The sequence below is a fragment of the Rhinopithecus roxellana genome, chromosome 5 (genome assembly GCF_007565055.1).
Source record: "Rhinopithecus roxellana isolate Shanxi Qingling chromosome 5, ASM756505v1, whole genome shotgun sequence".
Classification (NCBI taxonomy): domain Eukaryota; kingdom Metazoa; phylum Chordata; class Mammalia; order Primates; family Cercopithecidae; genus Rhinopithecus; species Rhinopithecus roxellana.
Genome location: NC_044553.1, coordinates 57,084,480 through 57,111,185, shown reverse-complemented (window position 1 = coordinate 57,111,185; position 26,706 = coordinate 57,084,480). Strand labels below are relative to the sequence as shown.

Sequence of the window (26,706 nt, the reverse complement as noted above, 5' to 3'; positions counted from 1 at the left end):
AAATGGCCTTAGTATCAAAATCAGAAATGGAGTGATGGAGGGAAAAGATAGATGTGACAACAAAGGGAAGGGAATATGTTGGAACATTTAAGATTAGAAATCTAGGTATGTCCATAGTATTAGATAAAGAGTTTCTACTAGGAATATGGGAAATTTGAACACAAGTATTTATTAAAATTAAATCTAAATTGATAAATTTAGTTTACGGAGGAAAATATAGGCAGATTTTGAGGATTAGCCAATACTCTGATTTAAGTTCAAATCAAGGGTGTCAGTGCAGTAGGAAAGAGAATAGATTATAGCTTTGATGATCTAGCAACTGCTTTTTGTTATTCATCTAAGAGAAGATATTACGTATTTTTCCAAGGGACAGTCAAGCTAAAGATTAGGAAATCCAGTGTCTTAGTGTCTTAAAGTACCAAATACAGACTAAATCATCTCACAACCAGTGAATCAGCTATTAAAATTAGGAGAGGCCAACAGTCAGGAGGGTTTAATGATAAATACTGACCGAAAGCTTCTTACAGTAGACCTTGCCCTAAAAAATGGGGGTGAGGCAACTAAATATTCATGGGAATGTTAGTAATTCTAGTTTAGACTTAGAGAGCTATAGGTGCAGGGAATTAAGCAGACTACTATACCCTCATTTTAACAATGAGGATTGTTATATTCAGAGTATCAATGGTTGGTTGGGCAATAATAGTTCCTGGGTTTTGCTTTGTTTTTCAATATGCAAAATATGGTGACAATTGTATGTACTCTTTTGGTAGATTTTAAAAATTAGGCCTGGCATGGTGGCTCACACCTGTAATCCTAGCACTTTGGGAGGCCAAAGTGGGTAGATCACTTGAGGTCAGGAGTTTGAGACCAGCCTGACCAACATGGTGAAACCCTGTCTCTACTAAAAAATACCAAAAATTAGCCAGGCACAGTGGTGGGTGTCTGTAATCCCAGCTACTCAGGAGGCTGAGACAGGAGAATTGCTTAAACCTGGGAGGCGGAGGTTGCAGTGACCCAAGATCGCACCATCGCACTCCAGCCTGGGTAACAAGAGTGACACTCCATCTCAAAAAAAAAAAAAAAAAAAAAAAAATATATATATATATATATATATATATATATATATATATATATATCTCAAATAAGAAAAAGAGTTTTTCTCTAGCTTTCTAGTCAAGTTCACAGAATATTAGTGACAAATTTATTATTCCAGTGAAGATTGAGATTATTCTAATTACTGAAAAAAGTAGAACAATTTGGTTATCAAGAGAAAATAAGACAGCATTTATGTGCTCCCTCCCATCTTAAAAATATAATGCTTTAATAAAAAGAGAAAATGTATCATTGAGCATTTTTTTTTTCCTGAAGGAACTAAGCTATGCAGTGTTTAGAGCCCAACAATATTAAAACATACTTTAATATCCATAGTAACCAGTGACCTATGGCATATTTTTGTTTGAAGAATATATTCAAAGTATGCGCTTTCCAACTGAGACAGCAATTATCCACTGCACTAGAAAACAAACAAAAACACTAAGAAAAGGTAGCAAAAAGGTAAAATATATGAAGAGAAAAACTATAGAAACAAAATTTCAAATGTGTTTTCTAATTAATACCACCTATATTAAATTGCTATGAATTTTTGATACTCAAAGTATGGTTCATGAAACACCCTGGACCTATTGAATCAGAGTCCACATTTTAACATTATCCCCAAGTGCATGCACATTTAGATTTAAGAAACATTGCTGTAAACAATTTATATTATTGTGAGATCTCACTCAATTTCTGCCATCTTAGAGAAGCTGTTTCAGGCTTTCCCTTCATAGCTAGAAATTGTGGTACAACTGTATGATAGAAAACAACCAGTGCAACTTGATTGAGTTCTGGATTTCTAGTTCTAATACCATGCCTAATTTGTAGTAGAGCTTACTAAATAATTTTCAAATGAATAAATAAATTAATGAACATTCCCTTGAAGAATCTAACCATGTGTTGTATCTCCAGCACCTTCAGAAGCTGTAGACACTAGAAAGTGTCACACTACAGAAATATAAAGGATCATAAGCCAATACTAAAAGCAATTATATGCCAACTAACTGGATGACCTAGGAGAAACAGATAAATTCCTAGACACAGACAACCTACCAAGACTGAATTATAAAGAAATGGAAAATCTTAATATATAAATAAAGAGTAAGGAGATTGAATAAGTAATATTCTCTCATTAAAGAAAAGTCCAGGATCTTATAGCTTCACAGCTGAATTGGATCACACATTCAAAGGAAAACTAATCCCAACCATTTCAAACTCTTCAAAACAAGAGAAGAAGAGGAAATACGCCCAAGCTCATCTTATAAAGCCAGTGTTATTTTGATACCAAAGCCAGGCAAAGACACTTCAAGACAAGAATTTTGGAGGTCAATATTCTCAATGAACACAGATACAAAAATCCTCAACAAAAGATTAGCAAACCAAATCAAACAGCACATTAAAACGACCATTCACCAAGATCAAATGGGATTTACTCCAGGAATGAAAGGATAGTTTAACATACACAGATCTATAAATGTAATATACCGCATTTGAAAGACTAAAACCATATGATCATGACAATAGGTAAAGAAAAAGCATTTGACAAAATTCAACATTCTTTCATAGTAATAACTCAATATATTTGATATAGAAGGATTGTACTGCAACACAATCAAGGTCACATATGACAAACCCACAGCTGACATTATGCTCGAGGTGAAAAGTTGATAGCTTTTCCTCTAAGATCAGGAACAAGACAAAGATGCCCACTGTCATCACTTCTATTCAACATACTAGTTAATATTCATACTGGACGTCCTAGCCAGAGCAATTAGACTAGAGAAAGAAATAAAAGACTTCCAAATTGGAAAGGATGAAGTTAAATGGTCACTGTTTGCAGATGACATTATTTATGTATAGAAAATCCAAAAGACTCTAGTAAAAAACTGTAAGAACAAATAAAAGAATTCAGCAAATTTGCAGAATACAAAAATCATTAATGTTTCTTTGCAACAACCAAGAACTATCAAAAAGAAATCAAGAAAACAATATTATTTACAATAGCTACAAAAAAAAAATACTTATAAATAAGTTTAACCAAGGAGGTGAAAGACTTGTACTCTGAAAGCAATAAAATATTGAGGAAAGAAATTGAAGACACAAATAATTAAAAACATATCCCATATTCTTGGGTTGGAACAATTAATACTGTTAAAATAGTCCATACTACCTGAAGTGATCTACAGATTCTATGCAATCCCTGTAAAAATTCCTAAGACATTTTTCACAGAAGAGACAATCCTAAAACTCATACAAAACCATAAATGACATTGGCCTAGGCATGAATTTTTTGGATATGACCCTAAAAGTACTGGCAACAAAGGCAAAAATAGACAAGTAGGATTGTTTCAAACTAAAAAGCTTCTGCACAACAACCAACAGAATGGAGAAATAATCTATGGAGTAGGAGGAAATATCTGCAAATGGTACATTTGATAAGGTGTTAATATCCAAAGTACATAAGGAACTCAAAGAACTCTACATTAGTTCGTTCTCACACTGCAATTATAAAGAAATACCCAGGACTGGGTAGTTTATAAAAGAAAGAGCTTTAATTGACTCACAGTTACACAAGGCTGGGAACGCCTCAGGAAGTTTACAATCATGGTGGAAGGCAAAGAGGAAGCAAGAGGAAGGAGAGAAAAGAGCAAAGGAAGAGCTTCCAAACACCTATAAAATAATCAGATCTCGTGAGAACTCATTCACTTTCAGGAGTACGGCATGGGAGAACCGCCGGATAATCCAATTACCTTTCTCCCTCAACCCATGGGGATTACAGGTTTCTCCCTAGACACATGGGGATTACAATTCGAGAAGAAACTCGGGTGGGGACACAGAGCCAAACCGTATCAAACTCAATAGCAAGAAAACAAATAACCTGATTGAAAAATGGGCAAAGAAGCTGAAAAATTTCTCAAAAGAAGGCACTCAGATGGGCAATAGATGTATGAAAAATGCTCAACATCACCAATCATTAGAGAAATGGAAATTAAAACCACAATGAGATATTACCTCAAACCTATTAGAATGGCCATTATCAAAAATATGGACGATAATAGGCACTGGTGAGGATGTGGAGGAAAGGGAACCCTAGCTCATCGTTGGTGGGAATATAAATTAGTACAGCCATGATGGAAAATAGTATGAAAGTTCCTCAAAAAAATTAAAAACAGAACCACTATATTATTCAGCAATCCCACTACTGGGAATCCAAAGAAATTAAAATCAGTATGTTGTAGAGATACCCGTACTCTCATATTCATTGTAGCGTTATTCACAATAGCCAAGATATATACTCAATCCTAGTGTACATCATTGGATGAATGAAGACAATCTGGGATTGATACATAATAAAATATGATTCAGCCTTTAAAAAGAAGGAAATCTTGTCATTTGTAACAACATAGATGAACATAGAATACATTATATTGGGTGAAATCAGTCAGGCCAAGTAAGACCAATAACACAGAATATTACATATATGGTATCTAAAAAATTGAATTCATAGATGTAGAGAGTAGATTGGTGGTACCAGGAGCTGGGGTGAGGGTGGGAGGTTGAGAACATGTTGGTCAAAAGATACAAAAGTGCAGATAGGAAGAATAAACTCAAGAGATCTATTGTACAACCCGGTGACTATTGTTAGTAATAATATATTGTATTCTTGGAAATAGCTGACAATAGATTTTAAGTGTTCTTATCACCAAGAATATGTATAAGAGGTAATGTATATATTAATTAACTGGATTTAGCTATTCCCTAATGTTCGTATACCCTAAAACATCATGTTCTATACCATAAACATATATAATTTTAATTTGTCAATTACAAAATATATTTTTGAAAAGAAAACTAAGTGTTACAGAACTGATAGTCTATACTTAGCCATACTAAGAATGTGATTAAACATACTGAAGGTATGAGGCTCATGTTATACACTTCATAATAATATACAAATAGTAGTCATTTGTGAGTACTATGTGCTGTAACAGCATCGCATAGGGGAGATACAATGATGAAAACCACTCTAATCTTCACCATTGTCAAAACTGCATTTTGAGAATCCTGTTTCTAATCTCTGGAGTTTAATCCTGAGACCTTTCCCCCCAGGTGTTAATATCTCAGAATCATTTCTAATTTTCCTACTGTTGATCTGACAATATTGTCTTTGCATTTATGAATAATACTAACAGTTTCTTTCTGAATTTCCTTCCCCCTTCTTTCTTGTAGGTTGGATTTTAATGTTTAAAACACTGTCTATAGTTTCATTCAGCAAGTTGTTTTGTCTGAGTCTACCTAATGATGAATAAAAATGTCTTGAAGGGTTTTTTTATTTCTATCCCAACCTCTATTTGCATAGAAAAGGACAAATAAGATAATAAGTGTGGGGAAGAAAAGAATACATTTCTTTGTTCTGGTTCTTGGATCGAGTATAAAGCATCTCACAGATAATATGGCTGTTCAAACCTTCTGCTGACTGTGATTTTTTTTTTCTTGTTGACTCTCCCAATTGGCTTACATCTGGGATAGGGAAGCAAATAATGAAGTTCTCAATTTCTTTAAACCTGAATACTTTACTCGTGCCTGGGGTCCCTTTTCATGAACAATTCTATTGCCTGACTGTATTATATACTGCATATTTTGTGTAGGATCCATTTCCCTTAAGTGCTCATGGTCTTGCTTTCAATGATTATTCTCATCCTTCTACAGACTTTCCTGCCCCCACCACAATATAAACATTTTCAGTTCTCTCTAGTTTTGGAAAAAGACACACTCCTCTTACTTTTCTTCCTGAGACATGTTTTTGAATATTGTCTCCATTCAAGCAGCTTTGCTTTGATGGAAAACTACAATCATGCATCGCGCTGGTAACTTTCTGAGAAATGCAACATTAGGCGATTTTGTCATTGTGTCAACATCATACAGTGTACTTACAAAAACTTAGACCAGGGGTTCCCAACCCCTGGGCCACTTCCGTGGCCTGTTAGGAACCAGGCTACAGAGCAGAAGGTGAGCAGTGGGCAATGAGCCAAGCTTAGTCTGTATTTGCAGTCACTTCTCATTGCTCGCATTACTGCCTGAGCTCTGCCTCCTGTCAGACCAATGGCGGCATTAGATTCTCATAGGAGCACGACCGCTATTGTGAACTGCTCATGCGAGAGATCTAGGTTGTGTGCTCCTTATGAGAGCCTAATGCCTGATGGTCTGTTGCTATCTCCCATCACTCCCAAATGGGACTATATAGTTGCAGGAAAACAAACTTTGGGCTCCCACTGATTCTACATTATGTTGAGTTGTATAATTATTTCATTGTATATTACAAAGTGATAATAACAGAAAATAAAGTTCACAATAAATGTAATGTGCTTAAATCATCCCGACACCATCACTACCCTCTCCTCTGCCTCCACTGCGTGCATGGAAAAATTGTCTTCCACGAAACTGGTTCCTGGTGCTGAAAAGGTTGGAGACAGCTGACCTAGACAATATAGCCTACTGCACAGCTAGACTATATGATACAGCCTATTGCTCCTAGACTACAAACCTATACAGGATGTTGCTGTACTGAATACTGTAGGCAACTGTGGCACAATGTACATATTTATGTATCTAAACATGTCTAAACATAGAAAACGTGTAGAAAATACAGTATGAAAGATTTATCCCAGGCATGGTGGCTCAAGCCTGTAATCCCAGCACTTTGGGAGGCCAAGGTAGGCATATCAGTTGAGCCCAGAAGTTACAGACTTGCTTGGGCAACATGCGAAACCCTGTCTCTACAAAAACAACAACAACAACAATAAAAGAAAGTAACTGGGTGTGGTGGCATGCATTTGGAGTCCCACCTACTCAGGAAGCTGATGAGGATCACCTGAGCCTGGGAGGCGGCAGCTGCAGTGAGCTGTGATTGCGCCACTGCACTCCAGCCTGGGTGACAGAGTGAGATCCTGTCTCAAAAAATACAAACTAAGAAAAAAGTTAAAATTAAAAACCGTTTTTAAAAATGGCACACTTACCATTTTACCATTAAAAAATGTATATCATTTTACCATTAAAAAATGTATAAGAAACCATGAATGGAGCTTGTAGGACTGGAAGTTGCTCTGGGTGAATTAGAGAGCGGTGAGTGCATGTGAAGGCCTAGGACATTACTGTATACTACTGTAGATTTTATAAACACGGTACACTTAGGCTATACTAAATTTATTAAAACTATTTTTATTTTCTAATAATAAATTAACCTTAGCTCACTTAACTTTTTTACTTCATAAACTTTTTAATTTTTTAAAACATTTGTAATAAAACTCTGCGTAAAACACAAACACATTGTACAGCTGTACACAAATATTCTTTCTTTATATCCTTATTCTATAAGCTTTTTCATGTATTTTTACATTTTTTAAATGTTTTTGTTAAAAACACACACACATATTAGCCGAGGCTTACACAGTGTCTGGCTCATCGATATCACTGTCTTTCACCTCTACATTTTGTCCCACTGGAAGGTCTTCAGGGACAATAACAACCATGGAGCTGTCATCTCCTATGATAACAATGCCTTCTTCTGGACACCTCCTGAAGGATCTGCCTGAGACTGTGTTACAGTTAATGTGTGTGTATATATATGTGTGTGTGTGTGTGTATGTATATGTGTGTGTGTATATATATGAAGTACACTGTAAAATAATGATAAAAAGTGTAGTATGGTAAATACTAGGTGATATAAATTTTTCAGCTCCATTGAATCTTATGGAACCACCATCATGACCAAAACATCTTTATACAGCACATGACCATAAGAGTTAGTCTCCACTCCTCTCCACTTCATTGCTCATTCAATCCTCTACTCTTGTCAGCCTCGGGTTAGCTTTCATGCACCCCTGAAATTCTTTCACTCTTCAAACCAAATGGCCTTTAGACTGCCAAATTTGGTAGACTCTTCTTAGTTCTTTTAAATATCTCTAATGTGCCCTTCAATTTATAACTATAATCAATTTTGTCCTCCAAACTCTTCCCAGAGTAATCGCAGCAAGCACGTTTGATCATTTAAGTGCTCATGAAATATCTTAAATGTTTCAAGGATAAAATTTAAGCTCCTCTGGCTAGTATAATGAGCCTTGGTTATCCAGCCCTTTCTTCATATGCTCTTTTCCTCTATTCCATATTAATGTGTGTACACCAGCCCAAATATGTCAAGCTGTCAATGCTTTGCATTTGTATGGACTTTTAACTTTGTCTAGAGTACCCTTCTTCTGTTTATATGCCTGGTTAAATTCTATGTATTGCTGAGGACTCAGGTCAACTGTCACCTCTTTTGAGAAGTGTTTAATCCCCATTTCTCCCTATAATCTGGGAAGAGACTGTTTCTCCTCTGGGCTTCCAACGCATCTTGTGCATATTTCTATCACATCATTCATTTCTGTGCATTTGTTTGTTTGTTTAATTTTATGTCTCTTTCACTAGAGGACAGGAATTATGCTTTTCATTTTCTGTGTCTCTAAATCAATCTGAGGACTTGAGCATATATAGCAGGCATGGTGCATTGGAGAATATGGCACAATTATTTAAGTAAATGAATCAAACAAAGGATGAGATTATTGGCTTCTAGTATCAATTGATGACTGGTTTTTATTATTACCAAATTCTACAGGAATGTCATAGGAAGAATTGGTTTGCCAATGTTATAGCTTATTAAGACAAGCTTCCGTCCTCAACTCCAACTTATTTTGTATATATGCTGTTGCTTAGTTAAATCTGCCCCCAAATTTACCAAGGTTGGCTACTTAATCACTTACAGAAATTTTAGGCTGCTAGATAGCTTTTCGGTTTCTGTAGTTGTTATCTGCGTATTGTTTAATCAAACATCTCTCATATTATGCCCCAGCATGAGCCTCTGCTCCAGAAACATGATTTATTTGGATATGTGGTATATCACTTAGGATAACTAAGGTCAGTATCCTTATACTAAAACCCGTATCAATAATGTTTTACAGTGCTTAAAATGAAAGAAGTGCATTTCCCTATCGTGTTGAACTTTATTATGAGCTCGTTTAGACACACATGGTGGTTGCTCAGAATCACAGGAACCCAGATTATTTTCAGTGTGTCTCTTTCTCATCCCTAGATGTGTTACCAGAGCTAGCCAGTGACTTGAGCTCTAGCCATCACAGACAACTTCTGGACAGCAGGACAGAGGCAGGGCATAAGACAAACATGTCTCCTCTCTTAAATAAATCCTCCTGTAAGATCTACAGGACACTTTTACATTTCACTGGCTAAAATTGACAATGAAATGTTAAAAAGTGCTGTTCACTCTCATAAGATTCCTACTAACAGTGTGGTTTGGGGAAGTGACTTTATCTCCTTGAAAGTCATTTTCTTCATTTCTAAAATGTAATTAACATGCTCATCTCATAGAAATACTGTAAAGATAAGTGTGCATTTGAAACTCTAGTTCAGTGACAGGCACATAGCAGGCTTCCAATAATGGTAGTTGCAGTTGTTAGTGTAGATGAGATTACTGATTCAGAGATATCGTAGCTCCTGCAAGGCCTCATAACTAATGATGGTTAAGCCAGTATTCAAACTTACATCAGCCTCACTCTGAAACTTCCTCTCTTGTAAATACAGTGAAATATGGCAGGGACTTGGACTGAGAGCTTCTATTTTCCAATTCAATCCTCTATATCATGAATCATGATATACTTTTGGTCTGAGTTTTCAGAACCATTGAAAATAGAGTTAAAATAGAAAGATTTAGTTTCTTTGCTTTGACTTATCCAAATAATTGCCTTGCTTTCACTTATTTTTGTGGAGACTTGGCTGAAATCAACAGCATTAATTGAGTGTGTAATTCTGGAACCATCTAAGAAAGCTAAAATCATTTAAAATTAGTTGGGGTTTAGTAACTAGGTTGAACTTTGCCTTTGTCAGGCAGTTTCCAGCTGACTCACTGCAGCTGCAACAATTGACATCATTTTGTGCCTTTCATGCAAAGACTAATTTGGCAGGCAGCACTCCCAGTGGAGTGGGTTTCTGAGCCTCGGTGAATCTCAGCGTTGGAATGGACTTTAAAGGTCATGAAAGCTAAACCTTAATGTAATGATTGAATTGGCTTACATCAACCCCATCAAGAGGTTTTCTAACCTACACTTGGATAAGTCCAGTGACAAATAAATAGTGAAGATTTCCACATGGGCTGAATTGCATAACCAAATCTCTATTTGAATAGCTCTTACTTCCTTATATTGAACTGCAATCTGTACTCTTAACCTTCCTGCCACCAGTACTACTTCTATCCCTAGTACAAATATTCCTTTTTGGAACCTTACAACCTTTCAAATGTTTGCAGACCATGACCTTGCCTGGTCTTAGAGTTTTCTCACTGCTAAATACCTCCAGTTTCCTTTAACTTTTTCTCATTCAATATGCCTTTAATTTCCTTCACAATCCTGAGCTCACAGAGAAACCTATATGGCTTGGCTAGATTCTTCTTAAAGTGTTCATTCTCCTCTTATCCCAGGAATGAATGAAACCCTGCAGTGTAAATGGAGGGAATGACCTAATCAGACTCTCCTGGTGAAGTAAAAGGGAGCTGCTTGAAACGTGATGGAGAACGGTGAAAGTTTAGGGGATCATCAGATTGTCGAGATTTTATTGGCCCTCCCTACAATGAAGTGAATGTGACAAAATAATTTCTTGCTGTAAAAAGCTCAAAGACATAACAAAGTCATAGTACTATCTAAGCACAAAGTAAGTTGGATTACTTATTGTGATAGTTCAGACTCCATCAGCTTTATTTGTATGGTTCCTTTATTTTAGTGCTGAGTGATATCATTAAGATAAAAAGGATGAACGAATGGATGGATGAATAAATTGATGGACAAACTGCTCAGGAACAAATGTTAGTTATACTTCAATAGATACAGATTTAAAGGAAAACAAACCAAAACTTTTTCTCTGAATCTGACAAAATTTCAGGTTCTGTATGGAATTAAAATAGCAGTTTTGATTTATTCAATGATGTACATATGTAACCCTTTAGTAGCCTCATCAATCTTGTTCTGCTATTGAGAAAGAACATTGCACTGACGTAAAACGTAATAACATTTTTGTCTGATACTAAATAACCGTGTGCTATTTGAAAAATATCACTTAGCATCTCACTTATGAAATAGTAAGGACAAAATACCTTCATTGTGTCACAAATATGTGGTCATTAAAATCATATATTTTAATTCATTCTATGGTGATTTATGCAGTGATTTTCATATTTTATTTAATGTTCTGAGCAGTGAAAATTCAGTGGGGAAAAACTTAGAGAAAGTGCATGTCCTCATAGAGCTTACATTTTATAACAAAATTTAAAATCAAACAGTTTTAAGAGCCTCGAAATACAAGGTACTTTTAAATGGTTGTGAATCTTTCGTTTTTAAATTAATGTTGTTTCTTTGTGGTACATATTTTTAAACATTCCCAGTTTTAAAACTAGGTTCTAATACATTTAATGCAAAATTTAAAAATTACTTATAGTCTTTTTTTCCTACACAGAAGGAAAAAACAACTTATGTTAAAGTTTTCCTTGCACCCTAGAGGTAGGTAGATATTCTTTCGCTTTGCTTTGCAGTTATTCTTAATGTTTGATTGCCACTATTTAGTAAAAATATTGTCTCTTTCTCAATCTCATATTGCTTCCAGAAAATATGCTAATGTGCTTAAAATGGATTGTATTTTACAGAGTTTTAGGGTAACATTGATTATGTCAGTCTTGTGGATGTGGAGGCCTAATATTGTCAAACTTGATTGATTTCTACTTAAAATCCTGGAAAAATTCTTATCAAAGAAGAGCAACAAAGATGATTGTTTTTATTTTCTACTTGGTTGTCTGGAAATTCTTTAGTATTCTAACATATGGACCTTGTATGTTTCCCTTGTAAAAACAAAATTTTGTATTTGGAAATAAAACTTTATTTTTATTCTTATTGAATTTTAAAAATATATATATTTACAACCTTCAGAGCTTTGAAGGCCCTTTCCATAACAGTATATAATCTCCTTAAAGCTTGTCTAGTTCTGAAAGTAGTTCACTGGTCGGAGATATCCTGAAATGAAGATTAGAATTGGGATAAAGTATGTCTTAATTCTTACAATTTTTCTTTAACACAAATAAAAAGCATTAGTGCTGCTCTCTTACTGTATGTGTCAGAATCATATTTTGTAATATATTAGCTTCTATGTTACTTCTAGGATTGTCTATTACTCAGAATTACGCTCCCTCTCATACCTTGAGGTTGATGAGGCAATTACTTCCTCAAGGAGAGTCTTCACAGGTTTTGTACACCTGAAGCCTCTTTTAAGAAAAAACAAAATGGCCGGGCATGGTGGCTCACGCCTGTAATCCCAGCACTTTGGGAGGCCGAGGCAGGCGGATCACCAGAGGTCGGGAGTTTGAGACCAGCCAGACCAACATGGAGACACCCTGTCTCTAGTAAAAATACAAAATTAGCCGGGCGTTCTGGCGCATGCCTGTAATCCCAGCTACTTGGGAGGTTTAGGCAGGAGAATCGCTTGAATCTGTGAGATGGAGGTTGCGGTGAGCCAAGATTGCGCCATTGCACTCCAGCCTGGGCAACAAGGGTGAAACTCCGTCTCAGAAAAAAAAAAAAAAAGTAAGAAAAGAAAATGATACTTACTTTCAAAAGCTTAAGCCCTGAAGAACCCTGGGCATAAAGTTCACCTCATGAAATATATATATTTGGGGAAGACAGGGTCTGACTGTTGCCTACGTGGGAGTGCAGTGGTGCAATCACCACTCACTGCAACCTCCACCTCCACCTCCTGGGCTCAGGTGATCCTTCCACTTCAGCCTCCTGAGTAGCTGGGACTATAGTTACACACCACCACACCCAGCTAATTTTTTGTATTTTTAGTAGAGATGGGGTTTCACCATTTTGCCCAGGCTGGTCTCAAACTTCTGGGCTCAAGGGATCCACCTGCCTTGCCCTGCCAACGTTTTGGGATTATGGGTTTAAGCCACCACGCCCAGCCTCATAACCAATACATTAAAAAAAAAATACAAAATAAATCAGAAAAAATTTCCTTCCTGCCTACTTTCTTTCCAGATTAAATAAGACTTCCATTGCTCTGAGAAAAGCAGAGTGGGAGTAGATACAGTAAGGAGACTTAGTAAGGAGGGACTTACTTATATATTGAGGTGTTTGTGTGTCTGTGTGTGTGTGTGTGTGTGTGTGCGCGCGCGCGCGCGCATGTGCACCAACATGGTCTTTGCCTTGCTCCTCTGCTATACACCAACAAATTGCCATAATAGATGTGGTCTTCTCATTTTTCCTTTGATAAGGAGATAATAGAGATGGACACTTGGTATAACCCAGAGGGGCATGTCTGAGGAAGCCAGAATTTCAAATGTTTTCTGTGTCCAAGAAATATGTTGACATAGCTAAGACAAAGCACAACTCAAGAGGCCTGTGCTCAGAAATGTGGAAAATACATAACTGGCTTGGACAAGAAAATGAGTAAGAAAGTGTGGGACCAGAAACATATATCTGTCAGCAACTTGTGTGGGTTGAAGGATAAGTACGGGATGGCATAATTGCTAGATTATCATCTACCTGAGTTCAAACTGTATTAAAAGGCTACCACAACCAAAACAGCATACTGGTACATACTGGTACAAAAACAGACACACAGACAATGGAAAACAATAGAGAACTCCCAATATAAAGCTGCCTACCTACAGCCATCTGATCTGTGACAAAGTCAAATGGGGAAAGGACTCCCTATTCAATAAAAGGTACTGGGATAACTGGCTGGCCATATGGAGAAGAATAAAACTGGACACCTATTTTTCACTACGTACAAAAACTAACTCAAGATGAATTAAAGATTTAAATATAAGACCTCAAACTATAAGAATCCTAGAGAAAAACCTGGGAAACACCTCTGGATGTGGGCCTTAGGAAAAAAATCATGACTAAGTCCTCAAAAGCAATTGCAACAAAAACAAAAATTGTCGAATGGGAATCTAATTAAACTACAGAGCTACTGCACAACAAAAGAAGCTATCAACAGTAAATGAACAACATACAGTATGGGAGAAAATATTCACAAACTATATATCTGAAAAACTATGGATACAGGTGGAGGCCATTATCCTAAATAAATTAATGTAGGAGCAGGAAACCAAATACTGCATGTTTTTACTTATACATAGGAGCTAAAAATTGAGTGATCATGAACATGCAGAAGGCAACAATACTGGAGACTACCAGAGTGGGAAGAGAAGGAGGAGGCCATGGTTGAAAAACTAAATATTAGGTGCTGTGCTCACTACCTGGGTGACAGGATCAATCATACGCCAAACCTCAGCATCATGCAAATATCGAGGTAACAAGCCTGCATATGTAACCTCTGAATCTACAATAAATATTAAAATTATTTTAAAAAAGAAAAGCTGAATAAAAAAGATAATAATAAAAACTGCTGAGTATTTGGAATTGAATTTACCACACCTCAATATTTACAACATACAACCAAATGTTACATAGAGAGAAAGATATTGGCTTAAAAGTCACCTGACGTGATGTCATTACACCAGAGGGACTGAGATAAATGAGCTGGGCATTCAACCCCAAAATTAATGGAAAGAAACACAGAATAAATCCAAATAATGTAAAAGAAATGAAGAGTAATATAATGTTAGACATTGAGAAAATAAGTAAAAATATACAAAGAAGCAAACAAAGAAAATTATTAATACAATTAAAATACATCTGCTAAAAATACTAATAAAACAGGTAAACATTTGAAAAACTGATCAAAGGGGAAAAAAGAGATATTATAAATAAAAATATTAGGAATGTGAAGAAGGACATGACCCCACAAACACTACAGATTAAAATAGATGACTGCGTTATTTCGGCTAGATGAGTCTGAAGTCCATTAGTTTCAGGCATGTTCTGTAGTGTGCTAGGAAGAAAAGTCAAGCTCCATTTTTAAAATGTAAAAAAATATAGAAAGTAATAGAGTTGAAGTATTTTCTAACTTTCACATCAAGGAATATGTATCTCCCGAGGGGTACATATTTGATGGATCACTAGTGACCCAGCGAAAGATCACAGACTCCAGAATCTCTTTCATGATGCTCCCCAGAATATAGTGAAAATTCTGCAGCAGTTTGCTATAATGAGTAGTAAAAAGGCATTCACAGCAGCATCTTGGTAATTGTTATTTACAGTGCCTTCTTCCACCTGGAACAATCTCTTCAACCATACCTTCATATATCCTTGAATCTTGAGTACTACTTATTATGTGAACTAAAGATTAAATGTTATCAAAATAAAAATTCAATTTCATATCAAATTATCATATAATTACAGTTATCAATCCAATCTTTCTAGGTTTGATAGAGGCTTTCTCTGTTTTTAAACCTTAGCTGTTTCATTGTTTTAGATTAAACAAACAAACATTATTGTTGAAAAGGTTGAGGGGCATATAGGCCTGGCCTTTGAAAGTATAATAATCAGATTTTCTTTTTTTTTTTTTACACATAAGAATGCATGTATTAATATAATTTAGAGGGAAACATAAGATTACATAATAATTTGCCTGAATGATGAATTGGATTTTAAAAAACAAGAAATATACCTATTGCAAGAGCAAATACACTACTTCAATATATATGTTTCCTTTTTTTTTTTTTTTTTTTTTTTTGAGAAGGAATCTCACTCTATTGCCCAGGCTGGAGTGCAGTAGCGTGATCTAGACTCACTTGCAACCTCCACCTCCCTAGTTCAAACAATTCTCCTGCCTCAGCCTCCTGAGTGGCTGGGATTACAGGTGTGAACCGCCACTCCTGGCTAATTTTTAATTTTTTTTTTAGTAAAGATGGGATTTCACCATGTTGGCAAGGCTGGTCTCGAACTCCTGACTTCAGATGATCTGCCTGCCTTGGCCTCCCACCGTGAGCCACCGTGTCCATCCTTTTTCCTGTTTTTTTAATTAACAAGGGCAAAAAAAAAAATAAAAAATAAAAAAAAACCCAAAATGTGCCCCCATAAATCAACAGTGTTTTCCTGTTAAAAATAAAGCCTCATTTCCGCAGCGTTAGTGAAACAAAGACTTTGAGAATATAATTGCTATTTCTTCAAAGTTAAAAGAATATTTGTTAAAAGAACAATTTTGATGCATTAAAATGTTATAATTCAGACTTTTTTATTAGTTAATTTCAGGGTAAGTGAAAATACAGCATCAGTTCCAAAATATTCAGACTAATGGAAGAAAAACAGACTAAATCAATAATTAAATTATTACATCAATACAAAATTAAGAGTCTGTTGTATGGTAAGGTAGGCAAGGGCACAAACTGGAATGTTAAGTAGTGGCCAGAAATGTATCAGAAAAGGAAAATTTTGAAAAATTATTATTATTATCAATAATTAGTTATGTATAGAGCTGATGTTTGTTTCTGAACATAAATTAATAGATTGCATTGTCTCTTTCATGCTTCTCAATAATATTCATAATTTCTCTTTTAATTTACTAAGTTACCTGTGGTTTGTAAGAATAATTGTTTTGTTTTTCCCAAAAGCTAGGTAACTTGCCCTTCTGGAGTGGCTTGGGTACCAGAAGATTCCACTACATTATATAAGAAAAACCACGGGCAAATTTATTATTACAAAACCCAAATTGCAGTTTTACTTTATCAATTTTTGCATAATTTTGTTACAGCATCAATATCATTCTTGAAATAATTTTAGAGAACTACTAGAAAAGAGAAGAATTTGTTTCTTATTTTTTATAATTTTTAACTTCTATGAGTACATAGTAGGTGTATATATTTGTGGGGTACATGAGATTTTTTTTTTTTTTTTTTTTTGAGACGGAGTCTTACTCTGTTGCCCAGGCTAGAGTGCAGTGGTATGATTTCTGCTTACTGCAATCTCTGCCTCCCAGGTTCAAGCAATTCTCTGCCTCAGCCTCCCAAGTAGCTAGGATTACATACATCCGCCACCATGCCAGGCTAATTTTTGTATTTTTAGTAGAAACAAGGTTTCACCATGTTGGCCTGACTGGTCTCGAACTCCTGACCTTGTGATCCTCCTGCCTTGGCCTCCCAAAGTGCTGGGATTACAGGCGTGAGCCACTGCACCTGGCCACGTGAGATATTTTGATACAAGCATACAGTGTGCAATAATCTCATCAGAATAAATGGGGTATTCATCACCCTAAGCACTTATCCTTTCTTTGTGTTACAATTTAATTATGGTCTTATAGTTATTTAAAAACGTACAATAAATTATTGCTGGCCGTAGTCACCCTGATGCGCTATCAAATACTAGGTCTTTTTCTTACCATACAACTATATTTTTGTACCCAATGACCATCCCTGCTTCTACTCCTCCACTACCCTTCCCAGATGCTGGTAACCATCATTCCAACACAGACATGAATTACAATGTTCTAATGTAACTTTAGAAATGCTTTCCTTCTGAGTAATTTTGTGATGCGAACAAACATTATAAAAAGACTACTATTATTTTTTCTAATATAATATCCTATGGTAGAATTTCAAATATTGTGTTAGATTATTTTCTCATTTATTTGGATAAAAATAAGGCATGTTAAGTAAGTGTAACTATCCCATTTTTAGATTGATTGTATATATTCTTTTTTTTTTTCTTTTTTGAGATGGAGTCTCGCTCTGTCTCTGTGCAGTGGTGAGATCTCAGCTCACTGCAACCTCCACCTCCCAGGTTCAAACAACTCTCGTGCCTCAGCCTCCTGAGTACCTGGGACTATAGGCCTGAGCCACCACACCTGGCTAAGTTTTTGTATTTTTCATAGAGACTGAGTTTCACCATGTTGGCCAGGCAGGTCTTGAGCCCCTGACCTCATGATCCACCCGCCTTGGTCTCCCAAAGTGCTGGGATTACAGGTGTGAGCCACCACTCCGGGCGATTGTATACATTCTTGAGAAGGTCAGAAGTATTTCTGCTCTGATAAGGACAATGACATTATATATATCTTCACAGATAACAAGCACCCTCATGGGAGATTATTTCAATGAATTTTTTTCCCCTCTCTTGTTAGAGCACACTGCCAAAATGAACAAGAATTTAGAAAACAACAGCATTTTGCTGGTAGGATCATTTCTAGTGAAAAACAAACAAATAACAACTGGATATACCCAGACTGCTGGGATTGGATATCTTATTAGTAATTTGCAACATCTGTGGACAATGAGATTTCCCTGATGTGGCATAATTTACACTGTATAATACTTGCTTTTGTTTATTAGGAAATTTACATTGGGTTTTGCCAGCTTACTTTACCAAAATCATCTGGATTTTTCTGCCCAGGTCCACCCATATGACAAAAATAAATAGATTAGAGTAGTTTTTATTTCCTATAAAAGAATTGTGTAAGGAAATACTTTGGCAGACAGTATGGTGTAGTACAGATAATGTGGCTGAATCTCACCACAGTAACTGAAAGCTATGATATTGCAGGTGAAGATGTCAGCAAGAGACAACACAGGAATTCCTGTGATTCACTTCTTCTCTTCCCTAACTCAGGTATGATTCTGAAAGGAGGTGGATTCTGTCATTTCCATAAAATCATTTTTCCATTTCTATGTTTATCAATCCTAGTCTAGGTCAACAGAAAATACTATTTTTGGTGAGTTCTTCTATATTGCTGCAAAACAAAAGGAGCAATGTTATTTATCTTGTAATACAAACACACCCATAAATTCCTGTGCAATTTCTTTGTTAACAATAAATACTTAGATGGAAAATAGACATAATGAAATATTTGTATAGGACATATTAGGGTAAAATATACATTTCTGTGATATGTGTGAAAGAAAAATTCACCGGCAAGGTTGTCTGTAGCTGGATTTTATATTTTATTGTAATTTCCATTGAAAACAAAGAAAGAAACAATCCTATTGATAAAGTCCACTTTTATTAATTTATTGAACAAATATTCTGTTGTATTTGCTATGTAAAAGTCAATATATTAACTCCTGTGACAGATACAGAGACAAATAATATTCTATAGGGCAGTTCTTATAGTAAAGGAATAAACGGATTTTATGTGCTACTGCTATGTTGGAGGTGTGTGCTGTGGAAATACAAAGGCAGAATATTTATTTCTCTCTGACATGTGATTTCCGGTCACTAAAGTGATGTTGGAGGTAAGAAGTAGAGAATGAGTTATATACGCCAGGTGAATAATCTTGGAAAAACCATTTTTATATAGAAGAACAGCTTCATTTTTTAAAAAGGCACTGAGTGTGAATATGCACCGTATATTTAGGGGACAGCAAACAGGTGAGAGCTGTGTACTCCAGTGGAAAATCTCTACTGGGGCTATATTTTTTCCCAGGACCCTCTGTCTTACCTGTAGAGAGAACCCTTTTTGTAAAAAAAAAAAAAAAAAAACCCATAAAGATTGCTGAATTTTTCTGTTTCTGGCTCCTACCTTTAAATGAATGGTACTATTATTTACGGGAAAGCACATCAATTAATTAACAGTCTTAAGGAATTAGGATATTTTATCAGAAAAAATGCTAAAGAGAAAGCAACTTAAAAGATCAGTTAAAAATAGAACATTTTGATAACCACCATTTATTCAGACCCAATAGGCAGAAACTTATTACGGGATTCGATATGAGTAGTGTAAATGGGGCATGAAGGCTTCAGTGTGTGTATATAGAATTGGAGATGCTTTCACTTTCCATTTGATGAAATTGAATTTCTCAGAATGGACTCTATATCTTTTTAATTCCATGATTTTCAGCAAGCAGAAGGACCATATCCTGTAATTTATGAAAATAGTTTATGATTATTTTTTATTAGCTCTCAGCTTTAGCAACCGCTTTCTTCCCCCTCCCTCCCCAGCCATGTTGCTGCTGGTGATCCTTATAAGGGAAGCTGCTTTTCATTTTCATCTTCCTCAGCACAGCTGGTGCTTACACTACCCTAAACATTCATTGAGTCATTTCCTGCTGGTAAATGTCTATGTGTAGTCACGATTGTCACCTATGCGTGTGATACTAAACTGTCCTCTCTCTTTTTAAACCAAGATAGCATTTGTACCAGCCTCTAATCTTATGTACTACTTTCTCCCCTTTCAGAACCAAGCTGGCAATTCTCATCTTGAATAGCTTTAAAATTGCTCATAGCAATCAATGACAACTGAGGCATCACTAAAGAATTTCTTTTATCTCCAAGCTCCAATTTAGGTCTGTCATTAAGCTTGAGTAAGCTTGAACTGTCAGAACATTTTCCCTCATCACATGCTCTAAGCACAAAGAGTCAACTTCAAAATCAAATTTGTTCTGTCTCTTACTCTACTTTGTAATGGTTTCATGTGAACAATAAACTTCACTGAAATAGTAGTGTCAATCTTTAGTAACTCAGAACACTATGGCTTCAAAAAGTAGTGAAATGCTGCCAAAACTCAAGCATGATGTACGGTAAATCATTCACTCACATTCAGTTGCTCTTTGTTGTGCTTTAATATTGGGGGAAAGAGGACTTGACAGTGGGTATGGAGATGAGGAGTCTCTTTCCTCCTTTTAGAGGAAAGGTTGTGTCATCTTTTTGGCAAGTCACTTTACCTCCCTACGCCTTCGTTTCCATGCCTGTAACATGAGATAGTTCTATTACATGAATTCTAAGTCTCCGCCCATTCCTAATGTTGGCCTCTTAATAAATTCAACTTTTCATTGTGTGGTGTTATTCTTCTTCAAGAAACAGATTAGAAACGTTACCATACAGAGCTAGAAGTCATAAATTAATTAGGAAGCCCATAGTCCAAATCTAGTTGTAAAAATGCCTTGGTTTCATCTTTTGGAACAAAATGATGTTTTGTTTGGGTTCTGCTGACAAACAGAAACTGTCTTTTAAAGATCACAGTTTCCATCTTGGAGATCTTTTCCACTGATAGATACTTCAGCCTCATCCACATATCTAAATGTAATTTGATCTTTCTTTGTTTTGCAAATTTCCTTTCGAAACAGTCTGTGTGAATATTAGAGGTGCCAACCTGAGGCTAAAGACCACTAAAATCTGGCATGTGAAGTATTCAGCAGCTCAAATATGTTAGTTTACAGAGTCCATGTTCAAAATAAGTGATTGCTTTTGTACAATTTCTTATCAACTCCAAATTGAATTGTATTTCTTCTTTTATCTCTAAAGCAAATAGGAAGGTTGTTCATAATCACTTTTTAAATTTTATAAGTACTGCTGTGTTAATGTGAATTCTTTTCTCATCTATCTTCCTGTTAAAAGATGACCTTAACAGAAATATAATTCAGGTCATTATTACCATGATATATTAGAGTGAGAAGAAAATCGAAGATTCTTTTTTTTTCTTAGAGCTGGAGATCTCACTCTGTTGCCCAGGCTGGAGTGCGGTGGCACGGACATGGCTCACTGTAACCTCGACCTCCTGGGCTCCAGCAATTCTCCTGCCTCAGCCTCCCAAGTAGCTGGGACTACAGACACACACCACCACGCCCGGGTAATTTTTGTATTTTTTTGTAGAGATGGGGTTTTGCCCTATTGCCCAAGCTAGTCTCGAACTCCTGAGTTCAAGTGACCTCCTCACCTTGACCTCTCAGTGTTCTGGGATTACAGGTGTGAGCCACCATGCCCAGCCTGGGTGATCTTTTAAATCCAGAAATCAAGATCTTAATACAAATATTCTAGCAGATGGCGAGTCAAGTCGAGGGTACCATTCTGTGATTTTTTTTTTTCTTTGGTTTTCATTGTCAGATCTTGTTCGTGACAGTTCTGTACTTTAGCCCAGAATCTGTTGGTATACTTGAAGCTTTCTCATCACTCATCCTTTACTGATATAACTCTTAGCCTGACTAATGTATTAATGTTAAAATCTGACGGGAATTTTTACAATCTTTGCCACATTTCCTTGCTCCTAATCAAAATGTGTGTTGTTCTTTAGAGAGTCATTTGTTAATAGCTAACAATCTTTATTTATTTTATTTTATTCTATTTTATTTATTTATTTTTTATTATACTTTAAGTTCTGAGATACATGTGCAGAACGTGCAGGTTTGTTACATAGGTATACATGTGCCATGGTGGTTTGCTGCTCCCATCAACCCATCATCTACATTAGGTATTTCTCCTAATGCTATTCCTCCAATAACCCCGCACCCCCCAAACAGGCCCCAGTGTGTGATTTCCCCTCTCTGTGTCCATGTGTTCTCATGTTCAGCTTCCACTTATGAGTGAGAACATGAGGTGTTTGGTTTTCTGTTCCTGTGTTAGTTTGCAGAGAATGATGATTTCCAGCTTCATCCATATCCCTGCAAAGGACATGAACTTATCCTTTTTTATGGCTGCATAGTATTCCATGGTATATATGTGCCACATTTTGTTTATCCAGTCTATCACTGATGGGCATTTGGGTTGCTTCGACGTCTTTGCCATTGTGAACAGTGCTGCAATAAACATACGTGTGGTGGTATCTTTATAGCAGAATGACTTATAATCCTTTGGATATATACCCAGTAATGGAATTGCTGGGTCAAATGGTATTTCTGGTTCAAGATCCTTGAAGAATCGTCACACTATCTTCCACAATGGTTGAACTAGCTTACACTCCCACCAACAGTGTAAAAGTGTTCCTATTTCTCCACATCCTCTCCAGCATCTGTTGTTTCCTGACTTTTTAATGATCACCAATACTTAGAAATGGATTTTGTGCTGGAAATATTTTCAAATTCAGCTTTAGTTATACTAAGGCAGGCATACTTTTCTATATTATATGCAGATGAGAATTACTTGCATGTAATACTATACATTATGTATTAACTCTGAGAAGTTCTTTGTAAGATATGAATGGCATTAATATTAGTATTAGTATTGCTTTCCAATGAATGACTACTGCTCTAGTTTATTTGCATATTCATATATAGCTCTCAAACTAGAGAAACAAGAATTCAGTGACACAGAACAAATCTTTGTAAAGAGAATCTAAATTTGGAGGAAAAAGAGCAATGTTTATCTACATGAGAAATTTCTGAAATGTATGTTATTATAAAAGTTAATTTCCCTTCTGAATAAATGATATGTGATTTTCATATTATCATGCTAGTTTGAACAGCTGTAAAGAAGTGCTTAGATAAAAACAAAAAAAGGTTTCAGATCCAAATTTTGCTTTCAAATTAACAGGTGCAAAAGATTCCAGGATATGCACTTCTGTTTGAAGAAAGCATTTAGATTGGGATACATAGACTGGCTATGATTGAAATGCATTTATTGATAGTAAAAACTTTTACAAACAAGGTTTTCATGTATATTAGAAAGAGGGAAAAGCTTAGCCCTCTTTACTGAGCAATATTAGTAATTGCAAGGAGCAAGTCACTGGACAAACAACCTACCCTACAGGTGGTTTAGGTGCTCTCGAAGTAGAACCTCCCATTTCTATGTCTTTGAGTGTGTTTTAGAGAAGTGCTGATTGTCAAGGAGAATTAAACTTTAGTGAATGTTCTTTGTCTTTCCTGTGTAGAGACAGGAAACACAACCATTTGGGGGTACGTAAAACATTTGGAGTTTAAAGATACAACTTCCATGTTGAATTTGACTATCGATTATTGGCTTGTGTAAAATGGTAAAAGTACTGTATTTGTAATTTGTTACTAAGAATCATTGTTTAGACATATAATAACACAATACAACAGTATAATAATAGTATTTCCATTATATAATACAGTGAAATACATTTAAAATACAATTTGTAAAATGAATTAGATATCTTTCAAATATTTAAATGTTTGATCCTATGATCATCTACAAATGCTTACATTTTATGATAATTTAAGGTCTCTTTAAAAGTTTATAGATAATACAAAACTTTGATTTCATTTGGCTGCCTTTTTGTGCTTTGCTTCTTGAAACTTAGCAAAAGATGATCAAGAAGAGCATGAAAAAAAATCCCCTGGATCCATTGGCTTTCTTCCCTATACTGACAACAATTTACATGTGTGAGGTAATGCTCTTTTGCCTGTGTTGCCTTGCTTTGCTTCTCCTTGCTTGGCACCATTCTTAAACAATTTATTTATTCATTCATTTTCTCATTCACATATTTATTGTTTCAACACATGTTTATTGATTCTGCTATGTGTCAGCTGCTATGCTTGACTTTAGGGATACAGAGATGAGTAAGGCAGATATGAAACCAGGCTCTCATGTAATTTCTGGTTTTTGGAGAAGAGAGACGACTAAATAATTAAGTTTCACTGTATGTGAGAGATGTAGTGAAACAGGATTATGCTATGCTGTGAAAGTACCTAATCAAGTTTGGAAGTTTTGGGAAAAGCTTTAGTTCCTGTTCACATACTCAAATGATAAATTATTTAATCCTCAGTTGCTATTTGGTTAGAACATTTCTGACTTTATTGGCTTCCCATGGTTGCTGTAACAAATTACCACAGATTTAGTCACTTGAAACAGAAATATATTCTTTCATAGATCTGGAGACCAGAATCTCAAAGTGGGTTTCTTTGGGACAAAATGAAGGTATCGGCGAGGCCACATTCCTTAGGGAGGTTCTCTGGCAAAATGTGATCCCTTACCTTTCCCATTTCTAGAGATGCATGCCTCAACCCAGGTCCCCTTCTTTCATCTGCAAAGTCAGCAGCCCCTGCACATCATCTCCTGTAATAAACTCCCTCTGTCTCCTCCGTATAAGGTCACTGAGGGTTACATTATGGTCCATGATATAAGGTAAGATAATTGCCCCTCCTCAAGATCCTTAATTAAATCACATCTGCAACATTCCTTTAGCCATGTAAGAAAACATCCAAACATTCCAGAGATTAGGGTGTAAATATTTTGAGGTACTGTTATGTAGCTGACCATAGTGATCCATCAAAAATTAGTGTCTATAAATAGTTATCTGAATATGTAACCTAAGAGAGTTCTTGTATATGATATGAACAAATATTTTATATTCATTTTTGGAAAAGAAGTTCAAAATTTCTTTATGAGGTACTAAATCTTTATAGTAAAGTTATAAAATCATATTTTATAATATTATAAACTGTTTTGTATGAAACTCAAGAAAACCAGGCTACATTCATTTAACTATTAGAAGGGTAGTGATAGCCTGTGGACAGGATCAAATCTTTGAGATTTCTACCTGTCTCATACAGCAGTTGCAGCCCCCCTTGACCATCTCAACTTGAGTCCCATGTGCACAGATATCATTTCACAAAAGGAAAAAGAATAATTACTGATTTGGTTCTGAAATGCTTATGTTTCCATCCCTCCAGAGAACAAACCTATACTTCATGTGTCATGAGGACTACCTTGCCGTAAGTAATGTGTGGGCCTCACTATCCTGTCTCTTAGTTCCTTTTTCCTGAACTCTTCCTCCAGAGTTGTGGGTGTTTCTCTTCCAAGAAGAAAAGAAACCTATTAGCCACAAGGAATTCTAAGGGGAAGAGTATTTCACGAGCGACAGGAATGTGTTTGCCTGGGTCTAGCTGTCATTATGATTCCTTTATTCTTCCCAACAGAAATTCCAACTTCTGGTACAATAGCCTATTCTTATTAATTCCATTTGACTACTGTTCTGTTCTTCCTCCAACCCTAGAGGAGGAATGGAGTGAGGTTGTGGGGACAGAAAGTCTTGAGGTATTTCAAAAGATATATTATATGGGTCAAACTGATGAACACCTTGAGATAAAAGTAGAATATACAAGACTGAAGGCAAAGTTGCCTGAAGCAACTGAAGTTTTTGAACAGTAGCCAATAGCATAACAATAGAGTGAAGATAATATCTGAAGAAAAGGAGATGAGTGAACAAATAATTATTGAATGCCTGTTATGTTTCAAAATATTTGCTGGGTACATGCCCTTTGATGGCTCCGTTTGTGTAGTGAATTCTCTTTCTGTAGAAAGAACTAAGGCTGAGAAAAGTTAACTGATTTTCCAAGGTAGCTCATGTAGTGTATGGCTATGCTTGTACTTAAAGTCTGGTTTGTCTGAATCCACAATCTATTGGTTTTTGATATTCCAGGCCTTCTCCAGGATGCCTGAGTTTGTTGTTTCATCACAGAATTACATGGAAGAGATTGGAAAGATAACTCTTCAAGTGTCAAATCGTTCTCCTATAAAAAATTTTGCCACAGCTGTTGAAATATGGCCTTAGGGTTTATGATAGAATTTGAACCCAACCCATGGAAAATTCATCTTGGCTTTGCTTTTTTTCCTTTCCCTGCTGAGTTCCTAATAGAAAATGAATGTCTATTGCTTTTCTCTTGATATTCATGGCACTGCTCCTCTCCATCCATAGGATTATCTTATATAAGTAATAGCTTTTTCAAATTTTGGATGGATTTTAGAAGGACTTGCTCCAACAGGGTTCACTCTTCTAACTAACACAACTTCTGAGTAGGTTTCAATTCAATTAGTTTGGCTAGTGCTAACATGTGATCAGCTATTAATGAGTGGTCTGAAGATTTTTTTTTTTTAAACTGAAAGGGTGATTCTGTCATTCACTTCCTGAAAATTAGAAAAGCTCTTCTGATTTCATTTACATGTTGAAATTTTC

General features: G+C 35.8%; 1 long non-coding RNA gene across 1 annotated transcript in view; it reads left to right on the top strand.

Annotated features, from left to right (window-relative positions):
* LOC115897724 overlaps positions 1 to 26,459 on the top strand; it is a 171,934-nt gene extending 145,475 nt beyond the window's left edge. The window contains exons 4-6 of the long non-coding RNA XR_004057509.1: positions 24,052 to 24,138; positions 24,740 to 24,875; positions 26,389 to 26,459. This is a non-coding gene — a long non-coding RNA (uncharacterized LOC115897724). The remainder of the gene's footprint in view (positions 1 to 24,051; positions 24,139 to 24,739; positions 24,876 to 26,388) is intronic.
* The last annotated feature ends 247 nt before the right edge of the window (positions 26,460 to 26,706 follow it).